This window comes from Cetorhinus maximus, chromosome 18 (genome assembly GCF_964194155.1).
Source record: "Cetorhinus maximus chromosome 18, sCetMax3.hap1.1, whole genome shotgun sequence".
Classification (NCBI taxonomy): Eukaryota; Metazoa; Chordata; class Chondrichthyes; order Lamniformes; family Cetorhinidae; genus Cetorhinus; species Cetorhinus maximus.
In genome coordinates, this window is record NC_135896.1 from 54,359,394 (window position 1) to 54,386,081 (window position 26,688).

Sequence of the window (26,688 nt, forward strand, 5' to 3'; positions counted from 1 at the left end):
TACACCTTTCAATTAATTTGCTTCAACTTTAATTAGTGCACAAGTATGAAGAAGGTAACACATATTTGTTCAAATAAAGACATTCATGACAGGAAGAACTGGATCTGGATGGTTTACTTATAATTACGATAATGGGATACTAATCTATTATTTTAGTGAAATTCTAATTGATTTATTCAAAAAGCAGATTCTGTCATGTATTTGATTATTTATGATTATTTGGAGCTCTTCATATTGATTTTTATCATAGAAATTAAAAAGGAGATATAAGCCTTTTAGTGAAAGGTATAACTTTTGAGTTTGAACTGTGAGGACTGGTAGTACATTGGTTTTCAGGAGTGCTTAAAGGAAGAAAATGAGATAGAGAGATGGGGAAGTACAGGCAGGGAATTCCAGAGAGTAGGTCCTAGGCAACTGAAAGTGAGACTAAAATCGGACACAAGATTAGATGAGCGCCATTAACTCAGAGGGTTGTGGGGCTGGTGGAGATTAGAAATAAGGAAAGATGATAGGGTGGAGGGATTTGAAAACAAGGATGAGAGTTTTAAAATCAAGGCGTTGCTAAACCGGGGACCAGTGCAGACCAATGAGTTCAGGGGTCCACAAGACCTCAGCTGAGCTTCAAAATCACAACCAGGCCATCAACAAAATCCTTTACTTCCAATTCAGGTCGACTTGGTGGCAGCAGACTCACATGAGTCAGGAAATTGTTGGCTCAAGCTCCACGCCAGGACATGGGGACATAATTAGACTTCAGTGATATAAAGGAGTTCTGCATTGCCTTTCAGGTGAGGCGTTAAACCAAGGCCCCAGCTGCTCTCTCAGGTGGGCTTAAAAGATTCAAAGATTTATAAAATCATAAGAAATAGAAGCAGGAGTAGGCCATTCAGCCCCTTGAGCTTGCTCTGTCATTCAATATGATAATGGCTGATCTGATTGTGGCTTTAACTCCACTTTCCTGCTTGACTCCCAATAAACCTTGACAGCCTTTTTGAACAAAAATCTGTCTAACTCGGCCTCGAATATACTCAATGACTCAGCCTCCACTGCTCTCTGGGGAAGAGAATTCCAAAGTCTAATGACCTTCTGAGAGAAAAAAATTCTCCTAATCTCCATCTTAAATGGGAGAACACTTATTTTTAAACTGTGCTCCCTAGTTCTACATTCTCCCCCTAGGGGAAACACCCTCCCAGCACCTATCCTGTCAAGCCCCCTCAGAATCTTATGTTTCAATAAGATCACCTCTCATTCTTCTAAATTCCCATGAGTATAGACCTAAACTGCTCAATCTTCCCTCATAAGGCAACATCCTCACCCCAGGAATCAGCCGAGTGAACCTTCTCTGAACTGCTTCCAATGCAATCATTTCCCTCCCTAAGCAAGGAGACAAAAGTTCTGCACACAGTACTCCAGATGCGGTACTAATCAGGTCTTGTACAGCTGTAGCAAGGCTTCACTACTTCAGCACACCAATTGCACTCTTTATTGTGCAATAAAGGCCACAAAGTGATTTGAACTCGGACTGCTGGATTCAGAGTCCAGAGTGCTCACTATTACACCATGGCCAGGACTTTACCCACTGGCGGATGCGGCGAGCCATTTAAATCTCCATCCAGTTCGGTGGGACCCGCCAGGCAGGAGGGGCTTAAAAGCCTGACCCACAACTTTGGCCCCTTCTACAGCACTATTTGAAGAATAACACAAGAGTTCTCCCTTTGTCCTGGCTAATATCTATCCTTCAATCAACACCACTAAATTAGATTAACTTATCATTTATCTCAAAGCTGTTTGCGGGAGTTTGCTGTGTAAAATTGGTTGCTGAATTTCCTACTTTACACCAGCGACTATGGGTGGAATCTTTTGGTTCCATCAGCAGCGGGAAGCTTGGCGGGCGGGAGAACTTAATTTGGCATGTGGCCAAAAATCAGGTTCCCGACATCGGTATGAAGTTTTGGAATTCTGTTCTTGAGACTGGGTAAGGCAGGGTAAAGGCTGTTCGAGTTCCCTGATGTACAATGTCGGGAAGCCCTTGTGCATGCATTAGCCACCTCACTGGAATTAAGTTTCCCCTCCAAATTAATTTATGAACACACAAACATACAAACGCATGAATTAGGAGCAGGAGTAGGCTATTTGGCCCCTCGAGCCTGTACCACCACTCAATATGATCATACCACTCAACTACACATTCCATCTACCCTTGTTAGTCAAGAATCTATCTTCCTCTGCCTTAAAAATATTCAATGACCCTGCCTACGCCACTCTCTTGGGAAGAGAGTTCTAAAGATTCATGACCTTCTGAGAGAAAAAGATTCTTCTCATCTCTGTTTTAAATGAGAGACCCCTTATTTTTAAGCTGTGTCCCCTAGTTTTAGGCTCTACTACAAAGGGAAACATCCTTTCAGCATCCACCCTGTCAAGCCCCCTCAGGATCTTACTTTCCTTTCCATCTTGGTGTCATCAGCAAATTTAGCAACCATACATTTAGTCCCTTCATCCAAGTCATTGATATAAATTGTAAATAGTTGAGGCTCCAGCACTGATCCCTGTGGCACTCCACTTGTCACACCTTAAAAACCTGAAAAAGACTCATTTATTCATACTCTCTGCTCTCTGTTAGCTAACTAATCCACTATTCATAGTAATATGTTACCCCCTACACCATGAGCTCTTGTTTTACATAGTAACCTTTGTTGTGGCACCTTGTCAAAAGCCTTCTGGAAATCTAAATACTAAGTACATCCACAGGTTCCCCTTTATCCATGTTGCTTGTTACTTCCCAAGATAACTCCAATAAATTAGTCAAACATGATTTCCCTTTCACAAAACCATGTTGGCTCTGCTTGATTTCATTGAAATTTTCTAAGTGCCCACTATAACTTTCTTAATGATAGATTCCAGTAATTTCCCTGCAACAGATGCTAAGCTAACCGGCCTGTAATTTCCTGCTTGCTGTCTCTTTCCTTCCTTGAATAGAGGAGTCACATTTGCCATTTTGCAATCTGATGGGACCTTTCCAGAATCTAGAGAATTTTGCAAAATCTACTATCTCAGCAGCTTAAGACTATAGGATGAAGTCCATCCAGATCCAGGGACTTGTCAGCTTTCAGTTCTAATATTTTCTCAGTACCCTTTCCCTGTGATTGTAATTGTTTTTAGTTACTCCCTCTCTTTCACCTCCTGATTCACAATTACTTCTGGGATGCTAATTGTACCCTCTACATTGAAGATAGATGCAAATATCTGTTCAACTCATCTACCATTTCCTTATTTTCTATTAATTCCCCATTCTCATTCTCTAGTGGACCAACACTCACCTTACTTACTCTTTTCCTTTTTAAGTAGCTGTAGAAATTCTTACTATCTGTCTTTATATTTCTAGCTAGCTTTCTCTCGTATATTGATTTCTCCTTCTTCATTAATGTTTTAGTCATTCTTTGCAGTCCTTTATATCCTGTCCAATCTTCTGAGCTGCCACTATACATTTTTTCTTTCATTTTGATACTATTTTTAACGGCTTTAGTTAGCCATGGATAGTGTGTCCATCCCTTAAAACCTTTCTTTCTCACTGGAATGTATCTTTTCTGAAATATTCTGAAATGTCCCCACAAATGCCTGCCACTGAACCTCTACTGACCTGACCCTTGATCTAATTTCCCAGTTCACTTTAACTAGCTCTGTCTTCATACCCTCATAATTGCCCTTATTTAAGTTTAAAACACTAGTCTTAGATCCACCCCTCTCTCCCTCAAACTGAATGTGAAATTCAATCATAATCATGATCAATGCTACCTAGGGGTGCCTTCGCTATAAGGTTATTAATTAATCCTATCTCATTACCAGATCTAGTACACCCTGCTCTCTGGCTAGTGCTAAACTGCGCTGCTTTAATGAACTGCCCTGAACATATTCTATGAACGCATCATCCAGGCAACCTTAGCCAATCTGATTTGTCCAATCTATTTGTAGATTAAAATCACCCATGATTATTGCTGTATCTTTCTCATAAGCTCCCATTATTTATTCCTGTATACCCTGTCCTGCAGTGTGGTTACTGTTAAGGGGCCCATAAACCACTCTGACAATTGACTTCTTACCTTTATTATTTTTCATTTCTACCCAAACTAATTCTACATCTTGATCTCCAGAACTAAGGTCATCTCTCTATTGTATCAACGTCATCGTCAATCAACAGAGTTACCATTCCAACCTTTCCTACCTTCCTGTCCTTCCTAAATGTCATGTACCCTTGAATTTTCAGGTCTCTGTCTTTGTTATCCTACACAAAAACAAAAAAACCTGGAAAAACTCAGCAGGTCTGACAGCATCTGTGGAGAGGAAGACAGAGTTAACATTTCAAGTCCGTATGACTCTTCATCAGAACTAAAGAGAAATAGAAATGAGGTGAAATATAAGCAGTATAAGGGGGGTGGGACAGGTGGAGCATAGAAAAGGAGCAGGAATAGGCCATTCAGCCCTTCGAGCCTGCTCTGCCATTCATTATGATCATGGCTGATCATCCAACTCAATAGCCTGCTCCCGCTTTCTCCCCATATCCTTTGATCCCTTTCGCCCCAAGAGCTATATCTAACTCCTTGGAATCATACAGGGCTGAATATTTCCGTCGGCAAGAAGGGGGCGGGGCCTGCTCGCCGATGTGAAAATGACGCAGGATGACGTCGGGTGGTGCCCCCGACATCATCCCGGTCCATTTAAATATTCAGGAAGGCGGGCAGACAGCAAAATCAGCTGCCTGCCTGCTGACCTGTCAATGGCCAATTGAGGCCATCTGAGGAAGGATGTTCTTGAGGCCATTGACAGCATAATTAAAACAATTAAAGGACCTGCGCATCTAGCCTCATGGTTGGCGGGCAGGCCAGGAGCCCCCAGCGGGCTTCTGAAAAAACATGAAACCTCATCCACTGGTGGGATGAGGTTTCATGTTGGTTTTAAAAAAGTTTATTAAAGCTTTTGTGCAATTTATTAACATGTCCCATCTCGTGTGACATTGTCACATGAGGGGGACATGTTAATGATTTTTTTACTTTTCTATTTTTAATGTTTGAAAACCTTTCAGCGATCTTCCTGAGGCAGCACTTTGCCCCCCCTCGCCCGCACAGGAAGCGCATAGCGCTTCAAGACGGACATCACGCTGGGCGGGCCTTAATTGGCCCACCCACATAAAATGGTGCCAGGGCCCGCTTCTCCGGCGGGGATCAGCTCCCCGCCCACCTGAGATTGGGTCGGGTTCGCCCGCCCGACAGGCAAAAAATTCAGCCCACAATGTTTTGGCCTCAACTACTTTCTGTGGTAGCGAATTCCACAGACTCTGGGTGAAGAAATTTCTCCTCATCTCAGTCCTAAATGGTCTACCCCATATCCTCAGGCTGTGATCCCTGGGTCTGGACTCGCCCACCATAAGGAACATCCTCCCTGCATCTACCCTGTCTAGTCCTGTTAGAATTTTATAAGTTTCTATGAGAGCCCCGCTCATTCTTCTGACCTCCAGAAAATATAATCCTAACCGAAACAATCTCTCCCATATGTCAGTCCCGCCAGCCCAGGAATCAGTCTGGTTAACCTTCGCTGCACTCTCTCTATAGCAAGAACATCCTTCCTCAGGTAAGGAGACCAAAACTGCACATAATATTCCAGGTGTGGTCTCACCAAGGCCCTGTATAATTGTAGCAAGACATCCCTGCTCCTGTACTCGAATCCTCTCGCTATGAAGGCTAACATACCATTTGCCTTCTTTACCGCTTGCTGCACCTGCATCCTTACCTTCTGCGACTGGTGTATGAGGACGCCCAGGTCTCATTGCACATTCCCCTCTCTCAATTTATAGCCATTCAGATAATAATCTGCCTTCCTGTTTTTGCTACCAAAATGGATAACCTCACATTTATCCACATTATGCTGCATCTGCCATGCATTTGCCCACTCACTCAGCTTGTCCAAATCATACTGAAGCATCGCTGCATCCTCCTCACAGCTCACCCTCCCACCCAGCTTTGTGTCATCTGCAAATTTGGAGATATTACATTTTGTTCCCTCATCTAAACATTAATATATATTGTGAATAGCTGGGGTCCCAGTACCGATCCCTGTGGTACCCCACTAGTCACTGCCTGCCATTCAGAAAAAGACCCGTTTACTCCTACTCTTTTTGTTTTCTGTCTGCCAACCAGTCTTCTATCCATCTCAATACTCTACCCCCAATCCCATGCGCTTTAATTTTACACGCTAATCTCTTATGTGGGATTTTGTCGAAGCCTTCTGAAAGTCCAAATAAACCACATCCACCGGCTCCCCCTCATCAACTCTACTAGTTACATCCTCGAAAAATTCCAGTAGATTTGTCAAACATGATTTCCCTTTCGTAAATCCATGCTGACTCTGTCTGATTCAGCCACTATTTTCCAAGTGCTCAGCTATTAAATCTTTTATAATGGACTCTAGAATTTTCCCCACTACCGACATCAGGCTGACTGGTCTATAATTCCCTGTTTTCTCTCTGCCTCCCTTTTTAAATAGTGGAGTTACATTAGCTACCATCCAATCTGTAGGAACTCTTCCAGAATCTATAGAATCTCGGAAGATGACCATCAATGCATCCACTATTTCTAGGCCCACTTCCTTAAGTACTCTGGGATGTAGATTATCAGGCCCTAGGGACTTATCGGCCTTCAATCCCATCGATTTCCCCAACACCATTTCCCTACTAATACTGATTTCTTTCAGTTCCTCCCTCTCACTAAACCCTGTGTTTCCCAACATTTCTGGTGTGTTATTTGTGTCCTCCTTTGTGAAGATGGAATCAAAGTAACACTCGTCCTAGCACAGTTCATGTAAAGACCATCCCAACAGTACAGCTCCCACTTTCCTCAGTGCTGGTGCCAGTGCTCCTTAAATTTAATAAAAGCAAAATACTGCGGATGCTGGAAATCTGAAATTAAAACAGAAAATGCTGGAAAAACTCAGCAGGTCTGACAGCATCTGTGGAGAGAGAAACAGAGTTAACATTTCAAGTCTGCATGACCCTTCTGAAGAAGGCTCTGAAGAAGCGTCATACAAACTCAAAACATTTTCTCTCTTCACAGGTGCTGTCAGACCTGAGTTTTTCCAGCATTTTCTGTTTTTACCACCCCTTGAATTGAAGCCCATTTCTCCCGTACCAATCCTTTGAGTGAAATGTTTAACTCTCTAATCTGATTTACCCTACATTAATTTGCTCGTGGCTCAAGTCGTATTCCAGAGATTATTACTTTTGAGGTATTGCTTTTTAATTTAGACCCTAGCCATTTATAATACCTCAGTAGAATCTCTTTCCTATTTCTACCCATGTCGTTGGTACCTATGTGGACCATAACCAATGAACCTTACCCCTCGCACTGCAAGCGCAGAGCACATGTCCCGAATCCTGGAACTGGACAGGTAACACAGTCATCTGGACTCCCACTCTTGGCTGCAGATGACAATGTCTATCCCCCTGACTATACTATCCCCAACTACTACTATATTCCTATAAACTCTCCCCACTTGAATGGCTTCCTGTACCATGGTGCCGTGGACAATTTGCTCATCCAATTTCATTCATACAGTTTGCAAGATCTTTGAACCTGTTGGACAATCGCAAAGGCTGAGGCTCCTCCACTTCTACCTTCTGGGTCCCCATACCTGCCTCTCTTGCAGTCATATCTTCCTGTCCCTGACCACTGACCAAATCGGAAGACCCTCTCCTAAGGGGTGTGACTGCCTTCTGGTACAAAGTGTCCAGGTAACTTTCCCCCTCCCTGGTGCATCATAGTGTCTGCAGCTCGGCTTCCAGCTCAATGAGTCTGAGCTGAAGCTCCTCAAGCGGCAGACACTTACCGCTGATGTGTTTGCCCTGGATCACCCGGGATCACTCCCACATTCTGCAGTCGTAACACATCACCTGCCCTGCCATCTTTGTTATGTGTTCTTAATTTATTCTTAATTAGTTTAATAATTAATAAACAGTCCTACTCCCAATCACCTTCACTACTGCTAGTAAACCTTACTACAACTAATAAAACCTTACAATTACTAATAAATTACACAAATTTTGAAGGTAAATGAGCAAAATATTCAACAACCAATCACTTTCCTGTGATGTTACAGTTTGATTCCTCTCAGAACACAGCCACTCCGCTCCGGAGCTGCAAACTAGATTGGGTTGGATCATTCTTCTAGGTGGTGGTTACTGCCCATGGGTCCCCTTTTCACTGCCTCTTCTTCTTGGTGGTTCCTACCTCTGGGTTCTCTTTTCGCCCGCTCTCCTAGGCGATGGTTATTGCCTCCAGGTCCTCTTTTTTGACCGCTCTAGTTCCCCGCCAGTGAGAAATTAGAATGTTCACTTTTTACAACTGCATATAAGTGGCATGTACCTGACGAGCTTCACTTATTCTGTGACTTTGAGGTGAGTAGACATTGCTTTGGCCTCCTTGTAGACCACTCACAACTTGACTCATATCAGGTACCAGTAGGGCAAGCTGTGTGAAGGCTGGACATGGTACGCAGGCGAAGGGTAGAGGGTGGAAAGGTGGAAGCGGGGGAGTGGACGGATGGAGTGGAGGCTGGACATAGGACGCAGGCTAAGGGTAGAAGGGAAGGGGTAGGGTGGAATGGAAGCTGGACGAGGGAGGCAGGCTAAGCGTGGAGGGGAGGGGGTAGGTTGGAGCAGAGGCTGGACAAGGGAGTCAGGCTAAGGGTGGAAGGGTGGAGTGGAGGCTGGACAAGGGAGGCAGGCAAAGGGTGCATGGGGGATAGGATGGAGCAGAGGATGAACATGGGAGGCAGGTGAAAGGGTGGAGGGGCAGAGACTGTTCAGGGAAGAAAGAGTTTTTCTGGGGAAGGAGGTGGCAGCGAAGGAATGTAAGGGTGCAGCAATATAGGATAGAGGGAAGGGCCATTTGTGTTGGGTCTGGGGGTCTTGTGGCTGGTGGGAGAGGTGGGTTTATAGGAAAGGATAGATGATGCTCGGGGGCGCAGTCAGTGTTGTCAATGGTGGGGGTCTGGGGGTTGAACTAAGAGTACTGGGCAGCAGAGGGAACAGTCACAGTGAGAGAGGAGAGTGGGATGTGGTAGGGTGGCAGATCCATGGTGATAGTCGGGTAAATGAAAGTTTCAGGGGGAGTCATATAAGCAGATTACACAGGCGGCTCAGATAACAGGAGGGTTAACATCAGGATGGGCATGGGGACAGTAACGGGATTAAGCTCTGAGGGGAGGGTAGGTATGTGGGGGAGGATTGTAGTAGAGCCCAGGGTAATGGGTGGAAGGTTGAGTAAATGGTGATATTGAGTGGGTCAAGGATGCTGGGGAAGTTGGTGGTAGACAGGGGGAGGGTAAAAGGTAGTGCAGCGAGTCTGAAAACTAACACGCATCATTTTTCCAGTAACAACAATGCATCTGATGTAAAACTGCGATACCTAGAAGTTGGAGGAGGGTTTTTTTGGGTGAGTGGAGTTCAAGGTGAGCACAATTGACCGACTAAAGGGACACCCTAATAATCAGGAGGCAACTGGATGTCAGCTGTGCTCAGTTGTGTTCTCTCTATGGTAAAGCCCACACAGCAGCAGGCTTGTTCCTGACTGATGGGTCTCATAACATCGAGACCCCAGCAAGGTGTGGAGCTGCCATTCATTCTGTGTAGTTTGCCATCTGCTGCTGTCAGAGGCAGGGTTGAAGGGAGGGTGGGAGGTGGATGCCTCCAAGGGGCATGGCTGGTGGTCGGCAGCAAACTCCTGACTCCAAAACTCCATCCTCGCGAGTGAATGCTCATGCTGGCAAGGGCTCATGTGCTTAGCCTTCCTGTACTGCTAAGGCAATGGCCTGTCGATAGGAATCTAGAGGGTAGTGGAGGCAAGCTGAAAAGTGTCTGAGGGAGCACTTTGTGGAGGGTGAACTGGCGTGATCATCCAGGAATTCTAGAGGTATCCCTTATCCTCAAGGAGCCAGGTCTGTAATCACTGAGGTGCTTCAAAAACCTGTGTCACCTGGAAGTGGGTCAGAATGTCTACACATGGCTATCATCACCCGGGTCAAAGAGCAATGAATCCATGCGCAATCATGTATGAATGGAAGGAACACCCATCTCCTGTTCTTCAGAATGTCCTTCATCCAGAAGGGGCTGGGTGGGGATGCCATGTCTAGACGGAAGCCAGACACAGGGCTTAGCACTGGCATGGTGACTCTGAGATGGAGACAGACTTATAAAGAATCTGCTTACTAGATTTATTATTCAATTCATTCATAGACCCACTCAGACCTAAATGATGCAACCTCCAGACAACCCTGCCTTTCTGCTGGCTCTCATCCAGATGAGGAGAAGGAGGGCACATTGCAGGTTGGCACAGGGTCAGGAGGAGCAATGGCCTGAGCAGCAAGAGGCCGTGGGGCCTCAAGAAGGTCAGGATACTGGTGAACAGGGTGCACTGCAAGAGTGAACAATGGCCTGACCTCGGGTATATTGCAGGTGGTGCAGCCTGCTTCTCCACGATGACCTGCAGCCGCATGGACTTGAAAGGAGTCACAGTCCAATGGCATTGAAGGTCACCGCCACCTTAAACTTCATTGTAAGTGGCTCCTTCCATGGCTGCAATGGGGACCTATGTGGCACCTCCCAGTCAGCAACACACAAGTGCATCCAGGTGGTGACAGATGTCTTGTTCAGGAGAGCGTGTCAATTTGTGCAATTCTGCCTGGATCCTGAAAGCCAGGCTGCAAGAGCATTGGGAATTGCAGCAATTGCAGCTTTCCCAAAAGTGCAGGACACTATTGACTGCAAACCTGTGGCCTTCAGAGCTCCCCAGTAACAGCCAGTCATGTTCACCGGTAGAAAAGGATTTCACTCTTTGAATGTATAGCTCATATGTGATCACAGGAGGCAAATCCTGTATGTTTGCGTTCAGTTCCCAGGGAGCTCTCACACCACCTATCTTCTGACCCACTCCCAGGTGCCATAGATTTTGAAGCAATTTGGTGATTGCAAACCTGGCTGGTTGGGGACAAGGGAAGCCCCTAGAATTCCTGGATGATGACGCAAGTTTGCCATCTGCAGAGTGCCGCTGAGGAGAGCTACATTGCTGCACATGCCTCCACCAGGTCTGTGATTGAGCAGACAATAGGCCTCCTAAAGATGAGGTTCAGATATTTAGACAGCTGAGGCTGGGCTCTCCAATACTCACCACAGAGAGTGTCCGGGATCATCGTTGCCTGCTGCACCCTGCACAACCTCGCGCTACAAAGATGGGATGTCTTGGCTGAGGGAAACAAGGAGGAGGGAGATGTCTCCTCTGACGAGGAGGATGGCAAAGGTAATGGCGCAGATGAGGGCCAGGACTTTGCCGAGTCACATGCAGAGGCCAGAGCCAGAGCTATGACATGGCAGGCAAGCCCGTGCCGATTGATAGCTGCTAGATTCCAGGCAGAGTAAGCTGCTGACATAAAAGCAAAATACTGCGGATGCTGGAAATCTGAAACAAAAACAGAAAATGCTGGAAAAACTCAGCAGGTCTAACAGCATCTGCGGAAAGAGAAACAGAGTTAACGTTTCGAGTCAACATGACTCTTCTTCTTAAGTTGCTGACATATTTCTTTAACTTTTTGGCTTCCTATCTTCTGTTGGCTGGAAGCCCCCAGCTCCTTCTTGATAACAGACATTATTTTTCTCCAATGTACCTTGATTAATGATGGCTGAATTAAATTGCACTACTTACTGTCTGCCCCGCTGGTGGTTTGATCCTTTGCTTCTGCCAAACTGTGCTGATATGCAGAGCCGTGCCACCAAATGCACACATCTGAACCTGCACTGCACTCTGTTCCCCATCCCAGGGAAACAGCACCTCTCACATTTCCTTCTCAGCTTGGAGAGAGTGTCCAGGGAGGCTCTGCTGAATCGTGAGTCTGCACATTGTTTTCTTTTCTGTGACATTCTCTTTCACTAATTCTGGCACGGATTTAAATTATGTAAAATTTGTAACCATTCCAGCTCCATCCACACAGCTCAATTAGGATGAGATCCATAAGTTAATGCAATGTCAGCTTTCTCACAATTTTTTTGTGAGTAAAACTGTACTACACTATACAACTTCTCATTGAATCTGCTGGATTTGTTACGTTAAACATTAAAAGCTGCATAAAAAGAAGCTTCAACAACATTCATATTCCTCCTGCAATGAAGCAAACTATAAAATAATGTTATCTATATTAATTTGTTTTATTTCCCCAGTGACTTTCATTTTTTCAATCCCAATATCATACCTTTGCCATCCTCCTCTTTGGAGGAGACATCTCAGTCCTCCTTGTCTCCCTCAGCTCCCTTTGTAGCGCGAGGTCTTGCAGGATGCAGCAGACATCGGTGACCTGGGACACCCTGTGGTGATTATTGTTGAGTGACAGCCAGACTGAAGCTCCCGGCCTGCATTGAGTGAATGGCTGTCGGGTACCCTTTAAATATGGTGCCTGGATCTTCGACCCCATAAAGTAACAGCGGGGATGACGAGTTCCTGCCCATCCCTGCCATAAACACATATACTTTCTTTCTGTTGATGACAAGAGCTCTCAATTTGCTCACTAGCACGTCCCGCTCTAACTGGTTCCCACTTGTCTTACTTTTGACTTTCCTTCCTTAAATGAGCAGTCTTCTTAATATTTCTCACTTATCATTGAGGTGCTTGATCAAACTATGTTTGTGTTAAATGTAAAACACAGAATTGATCAATATTATACATCAGCAAGTTATGCTAAGTGCTGCCACATAGATAAATCTATATCTGATGTTTTGTGGGAGAGATGCCTATTCTTAAGTATAGTATGTAATAGAATATAATATGGCTTCTAGTTGCATCATTCAAAATAGGCTGAATTATGCAGTGTTGTATCCATGTCTTTGCAATGCTTTATTTTCATAAATGGACTGCAAACGCACTTCTAGAATCTCCATTTATTTAAACTCACTCAAAAACACTTTCCATGTTATGTTGCATCCGGATGCGAGGGTTTTTTACATTTGTGCAAAATGATATATTAAAGTGTTTTTACAAATGAATAGAAGTCATCAATCTAGAGGACAAGTTACAACATAGGAACAACATAGTATGATAATGATTGATACCTTGGATTGGAACTGAGATTTGAAAAAAAAAAGCTGTATGAATGAGATAAAACATTCCTTGTCCACTGCATATTTCACCACAGCTTTTAAATCTGATATGTTACAGATAGAAATCATGTTGACAGTTCTATTGTTCTGTCTCTGGATTGTGAGGCACCTGCTTGCAACTTCACAACATTTGAACTAAACTGACGTGGCATATAAGAAAGAACAGCCAACCTATACATTAGAGGCATTTAAGCATCTTTAAAATGATATTGGGTTTGAAAAATGAAAGTCACTGAAGAAATAAAATAAATTCAAATACATAACATCATTTTATTGATTGCTTCATTGCAGGAGGAATATGAATGTTGTTGAAGCTTATTTTTATGCAGCTTTTAATGTTTAACACACTAAATCTAGTGGATTCAATGGGTGGAATCGACTCAGGTTTGCCCATTGAGTGTGGTAGCGGGCGCTGGCCGCGATGACGGATTTTCACGCTGTATCGCCGCATTGCTTATGCATTCCTGGGAAACACGGCGTTTCCATGATGGGCGGGCTTTCACTCGCCCGCCACACCATCACCTCGCTGCTTCATCATGGAAAGCACCACACTTAAAGTACAACTGCCCTCAGTGCTTCAAGCCCAGGACTGCAGCAAAGAAAGGCAAGAAGACTGCAGCCCTTGAGCACCTTTTGGCTGCCCTGGAGGCTCTCTGTGATGTCTTCTACCCCTGCTCTGGCTACAGGAGGGGCAGCTACATTACCACTCCAGCTTGGTAGGCGATGGCAGTGGTGGTCTGTACCAATGCTGCACAGAAGAGGTTGGCCATCCAATGCAGATGGAGGATGAATGACCTCATCCCTGCAGCTAGGGTAAGACAACCATCTCATCCCTCTAAACTCACACACTCAAACCCATCACACATTCACTGGCGTCTCACTCACTGCCAGGTCAAGAGTCATCACCACTCACTCTCTCACACACACCCTCACATCTCCATCTGGCCTCATCTCCTCTGGAGACTGCCTCCTCAGCCCTCACCATTTTGAGGCCACTTGTGCAGATCAATATGTGGCCCCACAAACACCCTGGGATACCCCCCTGCCCCAAGCAAGACCTTGCCTTGCAACCTTTGAAAAGCCACCGACTTATGGCTGACCTGGTAGGTAGAGACCTGCCCGTGAGCCTACCCGTGACGTGGTGCTGTCTGCGAAGCCTGGCGCTGATGGCTGTGAGTGCTGACCGCAAACAAACCTGGAAGCCCTGAGGAAGTGCAGCCTGCCAAGTGCACATCGCTTATGTGCTGTTGTGAAACACATCGGCGTGTTTTCCCACCGATGTGGGTGGGCAATCCAGCGGGAGGGGGGGATGAATCCGGCGGGCTGGCCTTTTAATGATATGCTAATGTATTACAATGGGGTTCACAACGTTTGATGGCAGGAAATGTGGCCCACTATTGGCGGGCTGAGTGGACGATCGCAAACTGGTTTCATGTTGTCATGAAACTGATTGCACCATTTTGTCCACTCACGCTACCAAACACGCCTGATGCCGGCGGGCATGGGAAACCCCAGCTAATGAAAGGTTGTGTAGTGTAGTACAGTTTTACTGATAAAAAATTGTGAGAAAACTGACATTACATTAACTCATGCATCTCATCCTAATTGAGCTGTGTGGATGGAGCTGGAATGGTTACAAATTCTACATAACTTAAATCTGTGCCAAAATTAGTGGTTTCACATGATTGCATTCTGATATGTAAAGGAAATCTTTGCATTAAAACCCTCCTTTTCTGACAAAAACTGTATAAATCAATTAGTTTTGTACCAAGCTGTCTGATTCAGTGATTATAAGCAACCATTAAAATTCTGTGCAGTGGATGTGTAGACATATACAATATAACAAACATCTTGACCTTAAACTTCTTATCAGCGTTGGAACCCCTGCATCTGATTCTGATCAGGCAGAAAACTTCCCACTTACATGGATACATTGAAAAGTCTCTGATTTCCAACCCAGGATGCAGACAAATTCTCTCGGCGCAAGAATCCCCGCAGAGACCAGTGAGGAGAATCTGCGTAGAAGGCATGCCTCCTTTTTATGGCACTAGCTCCCATATTCTGCCAAGTGTTTAAATCCCCCCAAACTTCTCAGTGTGTTAGTGAATGAGTGTACAAGTGAATGGGTGCATGAATATGTGAGTGAATGGGTGAGTTTGGAGATGTGCAAGTGGGTAGGTGACTGAGGGAAATGGGTATGTGGGTAGGGTGGCAGCTGGGTTTGGTGGTAGATGGGTAGGGTGGTGGCTAGGTAGGGTGGCAGCTGGGCAGGGTGGTAGGTGCGTGAGGTGAGTAAGATAGGAGTGGCACAGTGGAGGTGTAGTCCGGTTGGGTCGGGGGCGGTTGTTAGATCAGGGGTAGTCAGGCCGGATTGAGGCGAGACGAAAGTCGGGGTGAATGGATTGATAGGGGCTAGACAGATTGGGTTGGAGGGAAAGTTGGGGGGGGTCGAGTGCGGAGAGTCGGGAGTGTCATTTGTATAATTACCTAGGAGTTAAAATAGGATTTTTCTATCGAATATTTCCTGGGTAACTCCCCAGGTAAATAAGTCAGACCTGTCTGAAGTCTGCAACTCAGAGTCGGAGACTTTTTTGGAGTGTCCTGGGAAGCATGAGAATTACCCATCTGAAATTCAACTTCCCGGGCAAGTCCAGAGTTTTTGCATTGAGACTTCAGAGGGGTCCCAAAGCACATCTTGGTGGTGCATCTGGTCTCTGACGATCTGGAGGCCTGAAGATCTGGGCCATTAAATATTAACAAAATACTGAGAGGTATTCTTTTAAGGGTTAAAAAAAATGCCATTAGAAGGACATGTAGAAGGCAATGTTTAAATGTAAACTTTAAGTTTTGAATCACTCTGTTATTAGGAAGTACAGAGATGGTGGGTGGAATTTAATCAAGGCGATGAGGGTCTTGACTGTCAGCTGGAGAGCTAGTGGGAGCCCACATCTCCTCATTTGGGGAAGGCCTGTGCCAATCAGGCACTTAAGTGGCCAGCAGCGGTCTTTCCTGGAATCAAAGGCCCCGGGGCCAGAAATCCACTGCCCCCGAGTACTGCTGGCCAATCTGAAGCCAGGATCTCTTCATTACCATCAGCATTGCCAGGGGAGCGGTGGTAGCTGCTGTGAATTCACCCACCAGAGGCCTGGAATAAGCAAAGGATGCAGCCGTAGGTAAGTAAGCATGGGATGGTGGTTGTGGGGAGAGGATTGCTGGCTGCGGGGGGCAGAGGGATTGGAATAAGGGCTCTCAGCTGCACCCGATGCCCCCCCACCAATTTTCCCAATGTTGAGCGTCTGAAAACAAGGGACACCCCTGGGAGCCCACTGTCGGGTCTGCTTATTAGCAAACTGCCCTGCCTGCCGCTGGCTGAATACCAGCAGCGGTGGGATGAAAATACTTATTGAATCTGTTTCCACCATCCTTTCAGGTTGTGCACTCCAGATCGTAACAATTTGCTATTTAAAAATCTTTTTCCTTGTGTCATCTCTGATTCTTTTGCCAACTGTCTTAAATCTGTGTCCTCTGGTTAGGGGCCCTTATGACCCTGGGAATAGTAACCCCTTTTTTATATAAAACCTTTCAAGATATGCTACAGGAAAACATTTTATAAGCCTAGAAATGGAGATATCAGAGAGAGAAGACCAGATTAGTGCTAAGGATGATTAAGGAACCCAAAGTGAAAAAGAAAATAAACTGCCACCAATAATGATGGCTCAAATCATAAAGATTATAAAGCCTTCCCCAGGTAATAAAGACAATTGCCTGCTAACAATGCACTCTATACCATTTCCTTGTTTTCACAGTTCACAGGTCATGAAATGCCTCAAGCCATACACAAGAACACTCGTACTGTGTTATTTTTGCAGTACCACCAGAATCCCTTCGGCTTTTTGCAATCGTCTTTTTGACAATACTCTAAACACATCAACAATTTATGAATCCCTTTTCATCTATCTGTCATACATTGTAAAATTCATTGCTTGAAGCATAAAGTGCTTTTCCTGTCAGCCTCTGCCACTAAGCACTTCCTTCTTTTGGTTCCACCATCGGCTTCTGGTGCTGTGTCCTCTGACATCGCTGTGACTTAAAGGGTTAGCAGAACTCTGAAACTTGAATCTTAGGTTTGTCCCGCCTGTTGTTAAGACGTGATATTAGGCTGACTGGTAGTTTGCCGGTGTCCATCAGGGCAGGGGTCTGATTGCAATAGCAATAACATGTCTGTCAATACTGGTTTATTTTGGCATTTTTGTTAGCATTTAATTTGGCACTATGTACTAGTCTCCTGAGTATGTGAATGTATAAGTGTACCTGCCTATCTATCACGTATACAGTTATAAGAAGATCTTAACATTCTTACTATCAACTGTTAGAAGATGCAGTTGATAATACATTTCAAAAATCAATGTGATTTTGTTTTTTGAAAGATAACACAAATTAAGATGATGTGAGACACTCTGCTCTTGTCTCTCTTTCTCTTCATCTTCCATCTTGCTGTGTCTCACAAGTAGCATTAATTAGAAAAAGTGAGACATTCTAAAGTGCTTATTGTGACGCATGCAAATAAGGAAGCTGAGTATTGCACAATGAGATTCCACAAAGAGCAGTGAGATGAATGGCCAGATAATTTGATTTTTAGATGGTGTTAGCTGAAGGAGAAATGTTGACCGTAACACCAGAATGTTAATATTATCATCTGATTATATGCAGTTTGACAATTAGAAGCAGTTTACTTTAACTATTTGTTTTTTTGAAACATCACAATTAGAAACAATGCCCCTTCACTCAATTTAATACACATCATGAAGTTAATGGAACCCAAGACTAAAGCTATCTTCTTCTTCAGTTCTCTGTCCAAAAGCAGGTCCAACCCATAACCTCCACCATCAGTAGGGCAAAGGGACAGGTCCCAAATCAACCTTGGCAGGAACAGGGATTGAACCCTCTGCTATTGGCACCAATCTGATCCACAACAGCTCTCCAGCCAACCGAGCCAGCCAGCAACCAAGAAGCCCAGGTTGCTGTGGCAACATGCACTTTTACATACATGTTGTAGCCTGGGGCTTTGGATGGTGATGGTAGAGGCTCCAATTTCTTACCATCACATGGCTGACCAGGAATCTCTCCCACTCTTACCACCTACCACTGGCATATGCTGGAAGCATTTACAAGTTGATACTCAACCTGCTTGGTCATGTTATGAACGCACCTTCCTTGGCCATCAAGTCCTGGAGTGGTAACAGAACCCAGACCTTCTAGCTCAGAAGCAAGGATACTACCCACTGTATCACAAGACCTCAACTAAAGCTATAACAGGTGTGTAATCAGTACTTTCCCCTTCTCTATATTTGTAAAATAAACTTTACTGGAATAAACTTCATGTCATGGCATGAAAGTCAATATCAGTGCACCCATTTTACAAGCATAAAATTGGCGTAGCTGTAGCCAATTTTAGGAATTGAGGTCCTGCTTCAAAGATGGCCTCATAAACCTCCGAGCCGATATTGAGTCAGATATTTTCCGGTTTTCCTGCCAGCTGCCTAAAAGAAGTTTTAGTTTCCTTCTTCCGAATTGAATACAAGAGCGGAAAAGATCCTGCTTTGGCGGAGATTCACCACAAGGTAATGTTTTTAGGGGTGGGGCGTGAAGGGAAGCATTGTTGCAGAGCCAGGAGGAGCAGGGGTGCTCCACGGCTCTACAGTAGTTGCAATGGCCCCTCTGTTGCATTTCCATTGCACCCCGTCCCCCCAACACAAGACTTACACTAGGCTTACTGCTGGTGAAACAAGTGCCCTGACAATCAACAACGCAAAATATACGAGCGGCTTGTGAAGGTGTGACAAGCACCAGCAACTTATTCAAATAATGTAAATAAGGCCAGAGGGTCAATTTTGGGCAGCCTCAAGCCTCCTGTTTGAGGCGCTTGCTGTCTGCACTGCACTGATTATGGGTGGAATTTAGCGGAGTCCACTGGAGCGGGCAGGATGGCGGACAGGACAGGAGAATTACGCGGGAAGTTGTTTGTCTGACTCCCAGCGGCAGGAAAACTGTCCCACATTGAGTCAGCGGCAGGAAGGGGCTGACATGGGAAACTCATCCGCTAGTGGCAGGACTCCAATTTGGCTCATTAATGAGCCACTTAAATCCAATTATCCTTGAGCCCACTGGGAATTAACAGTTGCTCAGGGATTAATGCAGACTCAAATGCAGGTCTCCCATGCCTTCAGAACATCACCCAGCAAGCCCAGTTGCCACTGGTCTACTTGGAGATGGGGGGTGGGGGTCTATTTTTCACAGATACTTGGTGTCTTATTGAGGGACTTGGCTTTGGGGAGGGAGGCTTGCTGAAAGCCAGCCCCTGCCCTTGCATCCGACCCTGTCCCCCATCATCAGCAAACCCCTCATCCCACCGCACTTACTGCTCTCCAGGGATCCAGTGACAATCCCTGGCGAAGGCCTCAGTGTGTTACTGGCAGTGGCCACCGCTCCTGGTGGCACTGTTCGTACTGGAGAGCTGACAGCCTCTGATTGGTTAGCAGCACTCGGGGTGGGATTTCTGCCCTAATTGGAACTTGATCAAATGGGAGGCCTGAGGCAGTCTAGGTAAGTGCCTGCTTACCTGGTAATTTTATTGGATCCTGTTAAAAGGTAACAAAGGGTTCCCATCGGACTTGGTATTGCCACGACCAATTTCTGCCCAGTCTGTGCAAAAGCAGACGAAAGGTAATTTCTAGGTTTAGGAATTTCAGTTGCTATGATTAAATTGGTTGATCATTTTGTTTATCTGAAAGCAATTTGGATGATGTGTGAAGAAAAGGTAGTTAACAGAACACTAGGTGCAATGTTAAATGTAAGGTGTGAGGAACCCCTATCACAGTGCCACAAAGACTCAGAGCCAATGATTACAGATGTTCCCATAGGAAGAGCTCTCCATAGCAACATGGAGATAGCATACCAAATTTATCATGGATATTTCATCAAAAAAACAAAAAGATATCCATTTCAAATGTTAATGAATTGATATTATCTTGTAAATTGTGCCAATAGCACTATTAGAGGAGTACTATTGTCTAAAAGCTGTCACTAAAAGAAGGTAAAGAATTTCTCATTCGTTTCCAAGGAAACAAAAGAATTAACAGTGTAAGTATTTGAGCACCAGTTACTTGTTGAAATGTATGCAGCATGAGCCAACACCTCACAGAAGAGGAGAAAAAAAAAAATCAAAACAGAAAAAATACACACTTTTTTTCATTATCATGTTCGGGAAGCATTTATCACCAATAGCTTGAGACATACTAATAAAACCAGGTGCAGTTACATATGAGCACAATAAAATTTTAAGAATACAAAATTCAACTTATTTTTCACACAACTTAATTGCCATGCCACCACAGTGAAAAACAGTTGATTTCCAATTATCGTGGAAGATCATAGGGGGAGTTTTGACATCACAATGTATGGGTTTAGGTGTCAGCTATGGGGAGGGGTGGTTTAAAATCACCAACAGTGCTTTCACATCCAGAAGCCAACTCCAATGTACTCCTCTGGGCATGATCAGCAAGTTCCGCATAACACCCTCCGGAGAGGTAGGTTAACAATTTCAATATGGTAATCGCTCTATTGCAGCAATATTTCAACCTACATTCAAATCTAATTAATTGTATATTCATAGGTTTCCCAGGCTGCCCAAAACTCACCATGAATACCAAGGAAAGAACACAATGACAATTCATTGGGCTCACTAAAAATTAAACAAATGCATGAAGAAACACTCAGCGCTCACATTTGCTTTCATACCTATCATTGGGATAGGATTTGTTCACAATATTTGTAGTGAGGTGTTAGATTCTGCACTTTGGGGTTCAGGCTGAGTGCCCCCCCGCCACCCTGCCCGGCTGCCTGAGGTTGGACCTCAGAGAAGGAGCAAGGTGGTCATCAAAAGTGCAGCAAAAGCCAGCTGCAGAGAAATCTGCAAGTGATGAACAGAGAGGGGGAGCAGCAGAGAGGGGTAGAAACAGAAAGGCGGAGCAGCAGAACGAAGCAGAAGTGGAGAGGAGGAGAAGAAGAGAGCGGGTGCGGCAGAGAGGGGTATATGCAAAGGAGGGAGCGGCAGGGGCGGGGAGAAGCTGATGGGGGGGAGGCAGAGAGAGGGAAACTGCAGAGCGGGGGAGAAGCAGAGAGGGGAAGAAGGAGAAAGGGGGAGAGGCAGAAAGGAATAGTGGCAGAGAGGGAGAAGCAGAGAGCGAGAGCAGCAGACAGGGAAAAGGCAGAGATGGGAAGTGGCAGAGATGGGGAGAAGCAGACTGGGGAGAAGCAGAGAGGGGGAGAGGCATAGAGAGGAAGTGGCAGAGAGAGGGAGAAGCAGAGAGGGGGAGAAGCAGAGAGGGAGAGAGGCAGAAATGGGGAGAAGCAGACTGGGGAGAGGCAGAGAGGAGGAGTGGCAGAGAGGGGAGAAGCAGAGAGCGGGAGGAGCAGACGGGGGAGAGGCAGAGAGGGGGAGAATCAGAGGGGGCAGTGGCGGAGATTGGGAAAAGTGGAGGGGGGAGTGGCAGAGAGGGGGAGAAGCAGAGAGGGGGAGAAGCATAGAGGGGGATAAGCAGAGAGAGCGAGTGGCAGAGAGGGGGAGAAGCAGACAGAGGGAGTGGCAGAGAGGGGGAGAAGCAGGGAGAGGGAACGGCAGAAGATTTGAACTCACTGGAGCCACTACCATCACAATAGTGTGTAAATGCAGAGGCTCATCTTCCTTTCCACTTGGAAGATCAACACTTTCAGAGGCTGGAATTGTTACAGAATGGTAAGATAATATATCTGCAACCTTTAGACTTAGAGTTGTTGCCTGTTGGACCCGGTGACCAAGGGGTATTAGTGGCTGTGAGTTTCTCCATTTATTTTTCCTCCAGATCTCCCAGAGTGAAGTCAGAGTCGTAACCAGGATCTCCCACTCATCTAGGTATAAATACTGACGGAACATTTTCCAAGAGGCACAATTATTTCAACTGCACCTGTGATGTTGCTAGTCAGACTGAACAGACACTCAGTATGGCATCTGGCTGTCTTACCACATGTGCCAGGCATCATCAACTACGCATATGGCAGCCTTTGCGCTCCCCAGGACAACCAGGAGTATTTGTGACCCTTGAGGGTTTGCACTCTATCAGTGCGCAGCTTGTGTGCAACCACAAGAAATGGCTTAAGCAGGTTTTTGTCAGGTTCCCATGGATCTGCTATGATGCTTTCAGCCTGCTAGGAAATGAAGGATATCCCATTCTAACTTGGCTATTGATGCCCATGGTAAATACAATCAATAAAGACCAAGGACAGTACAACAAAACAATTGTGACAACCAAACATGGCATTGCGCAAGTCATTGGGCATGCTCAACATGCACTTGAGGTGCCTTGTCAGGTCTGGAGGTACCCTTCAATATTCACTAACAAAGATCTATAGAATAATCATGCTGCGCTCTGCATAACCGCAACAATATTGGGGCTGCAGGAGGAGCTGAGGTCACATCGTCTGTGGATGAATCACAGGAGGAGGAGGAGGAAGGAGAAGAGAAAGAGGAATATGCTTACACCAACATAGCAACAGCTGCTCACGTTGCACCCCATGAGGCCAGGGATTCCCTAATTGCTGTAAGGCTCAGTTATTTATCACCACTCATCCATGTAACAACCGCATCCAATACCCTCTCTCCTCCAAAAGCAGCCTTGCAACCAACCAACCACCCATTGCATATTCCCCACTGGGTTCGCATCAATTCATGTTTTTTTTAAATTCATCAATAAGCAACTGAAATGATGAGTTGCCACTCAGCAACCAAGAATGGGCAATACCGGAAAATGGTGCAAAACTAACCAACTTTCATGCAATTTCACTCAAGAATATGGAGGTCTTGTGGCTCAGTCAGTAGGGCCCCTGCCTCTGAGCCAGAAGCTCCTGATTCAAGTTCCACTCAAAGATGTGTTGGCCACAGAAGAAGCATTCATGATGCAGTTCAAAATGTTGATAATCTGCCTGCTAACCCTTCCAACATTTCCCCCTTAGGTCCCAAAGGGAAAAATGAAACTGGGTTGAAGATGCAAAATAAACAAGCTAAAGAATGGAATCTCCTACAAGGTGCAAGCCCAGTTGCTTCATCAGAGGTCAGGGCAGCTGCTCAGGTCCCTGCCCTGACTGCTGAGATGCTCTTGGCTAACAATCTCTGGGTTTTGGAGCTCGTGAGGGCCCAGCCTATGACTGCTCCACCTGTACCTTTGCAGGAACAGACTAAGGCACTGTGAGAGGAGCAAGCATGTTGGGTCTTAACAAAAGGTTGTAATGGGTGAGCAGTGGGAGCGCTATGAGTGGAGTCCCACTTCCATGTCCCCTTCCACCATCATCCCCCTCATGGGCCAGCTGCATCTCATTCCTACCACTATCTGTAGAGTGCAGCTTGGTGCAGATCAGTGATGTGCTATGAGATCAAGGCTAAAGTGTCTGTTATCTTATTTAAGGCACCAGACATATTGCATGGCCATGGTCAAGACTTTTATGAATGTATTTAATAGCTGTGACTAAGGCTCCACAGCACTGAGTTCTCTCTCCATGGAAGAAGAGATCCTCGTAATGCCCTGCAACATCAAACTACTCCTGCTTTAAGTGCATTCTCCAATATTTTTGCGATAATGGACAGGCTGCATGGAAGACTTGTCACAGATTTTCTGCTACCATTCAATGATTACCCTTTCCTTTGACGATCCCGATGATGGGGCATTTTTCCAACTGAGTGGAGCTTGGAGACCGCTAAGTCCTCTGAGCTGGGATCTCCAGAGCTGCCTCTGCCACCAAAGTCTGCCCTTGCTGACTTGTAAACCATAAGTCATTGGGTGAAAAGCTAACTGAATGTTGAACTGGACTCATCAATGGGTGAATATCTGTGCTCATGCATCATAAGTATGAGGCCTGTGATTGTTACAAGTTAAGAATTTGCAACTTATCATTTAGATGATCATCATATTTCTCTCACCACTGAAATCAAGCCAGCATGCCTGAGTGTTGTACGACATATATATTGATATTTAATTCTGTCACCAGGTAGCTGGGAGGTCCTCATCTCCAATGACCAGGAAATCACATGGATCATGAAAAGTTAGTGTGCAGGTAAAGCAATTGATTAGGAAGACAAATGGAATGTTGGCCTTTATTGCAAGGGGGTTGGGGTATAAAAATAGGGATATAACTGTACGGGGCATTGGTGAGACCACACTCTGTATAGTTTTGGTCACCATGCTTAAGAAGGGACATTATTGCATTGGAAATAGTTCAGAGAGGCAAATTCCTTGGATGAAGGGGTCTGTCTCATGAGGAATGCTTGAGCAGGTTACACACATACTCATTGGAGTTTAGAAGAATGAGATGTGATCTTGTTGAAACATATAAGATTCTGACAGGTCTTGACAGGGCAGGTGCTGAAGGATGTTTCCTCTCTTGGGGGAATCTACAACTAGGTGGGCACTGCTTAAAAATAAGGGGGTTTCCCAGTTAAGACAGAAATAATGAGGAATTTCTTCTTTCAGAGGGTCATGTTTGGAATTCACTTCCCCAGCGAGCAGTGGAGGCTGGGTCATTGAATATATTCTGGGCTGAGTTAAATGGATTTTTGATCTACAAGGGAGTTAGGGGTTAATGGGTAGGGTTTGGAGGGCGGTATGCAGACAGGAAAATGAAGTTAAGATCCAATCAGCTCAGATCGACCATGATCTTATTGAATGGCGAAGCAGGCTCGAGAGGCTGCATGGTCTATTCCTGCTCCTATTTCTTATTTCTTATGCTGTTATGTTTTCAGACCAAAATGCCAATGATCTCCTCAATACTTGTGAGTTGCACGATCTGTGAATGTCGACCTTGGGCTCTTTCCCTTTGCCGAATGTTCTGTGCTTTCTTCTGCAACAAGGGAAAGAGCAGATCTAAGGGTTAGTGCAATGGCATGTATTAACCCAATGGATGTAGTGAGTTTGGTGAAGTTGACTATCAGGGAGAAGTAGGCTTCACAAGGCAGAGTGAAGCGGAAGTGATGCGTAAAGCAAGTAATTCGGCAACTGTACACATCGTTTATGACCTGGTTAGGTACTTAAAGTGCTACTTACACTGAAGCCAGAAGCATGGCAAAATGTCCTCCTGTTGACCCTGGCCAATCCAGGTATGCTTTCTTTGTAGCAGTAGCAGGTTTCTTCCTCCTGTTGCTGGGGAAGACTCTATCTCTCTAACTCCTCACTGTCCCCAGCAGTACATTCAGGAAGGTGTTGTTAAAGTGGATTGCAGCCTTGGAACATCTTGAGTCCATCTACATTTGCTGTATCTGTGCCAAATCTTGTAATATAGTGTCTCAACGATGAGATCTTGAGGTTTATATATTTAAACATGAACCATTTGTTGTCAACCTTTAAATATTTATAGATCCCAGGTTACTGTCACGCACGGTGCCATTACCTCCATGCAGGCTGGTTCCAGAGTGCTCTCTCTAGACTTTTCTCTCAGTCTATTGCCATGTGACTCTATGTATCATACCGTGGGCAGGGCCATTCTCCAGTCCCCCATTAGCCCTTGCTCTGCCGAGCACCTTTATATTGCTGCGGCATGCAAGCACATACAACATCATACAACATCAAGTTTCTCCAAATTCCATTTTTGGATTGACCCTTTAAATACTGGATTGGAGATCATGTCATAATGGTCTGTACCACGCCTATTCAACACCAACCCCAGAAGTAAAATTATAATAGGTGCCTGTGGGAAAATGCCACTGAAATGCTAAAATTATTTTTGGATTTCTCATTCGATTATCAGACACTCCCACTCCCATTGTATGAAGTTAATATTGGGCCCCATGTAACTGATCCCCCTATACCAAATTTGAAATGTTATTCATTATTGCAAAATGGGAGAGTTTAGCGCTGGTGATGAGCCAAAGTCTCCACTGAAGTTATGAACAGGAAAAATTAGCACATACTTATAGGAGTCACATGATAACCTTGCATTAGAATAGCAGATCTGACCTGTAAAAATTGCTGTTAAATTTAGCATTACCAAGAAGCTGTTGCAGATAGTTTTGTTCTTGATCAAGACACTGGGAATAGAGACAGCATGAGATGGCAAGGTCGAGGGGATTACCGTAGGTTTGCGTTGGGAAATTTATACAGAGGGAGAGATTAGGAGAGGACCAATGGCAATGAAATCAGAAGAGAAGGGGACAAGTGAGTTGACATTGAGATTGAAATCACCAAGGATGTGGAGTTGCTCAGTGTAGGGGCTGGTGAAAGCAGGAAGGGTATCTTGCTGGGAAACATGGGGTGGGGCAATTGCTGATGAGATTCATTGAAATGGTGAGAGAAGTGGAATAAGATGAGCTGTTCAAAGGGGAGAAGGTACAAGAGGAGTAATGGGAAAGACCAGGAGGCGATTTGGTGATAAGGGCCATACTGCTATGATTGCTGTTTGAACAGAACAGGTGATGAAAATGT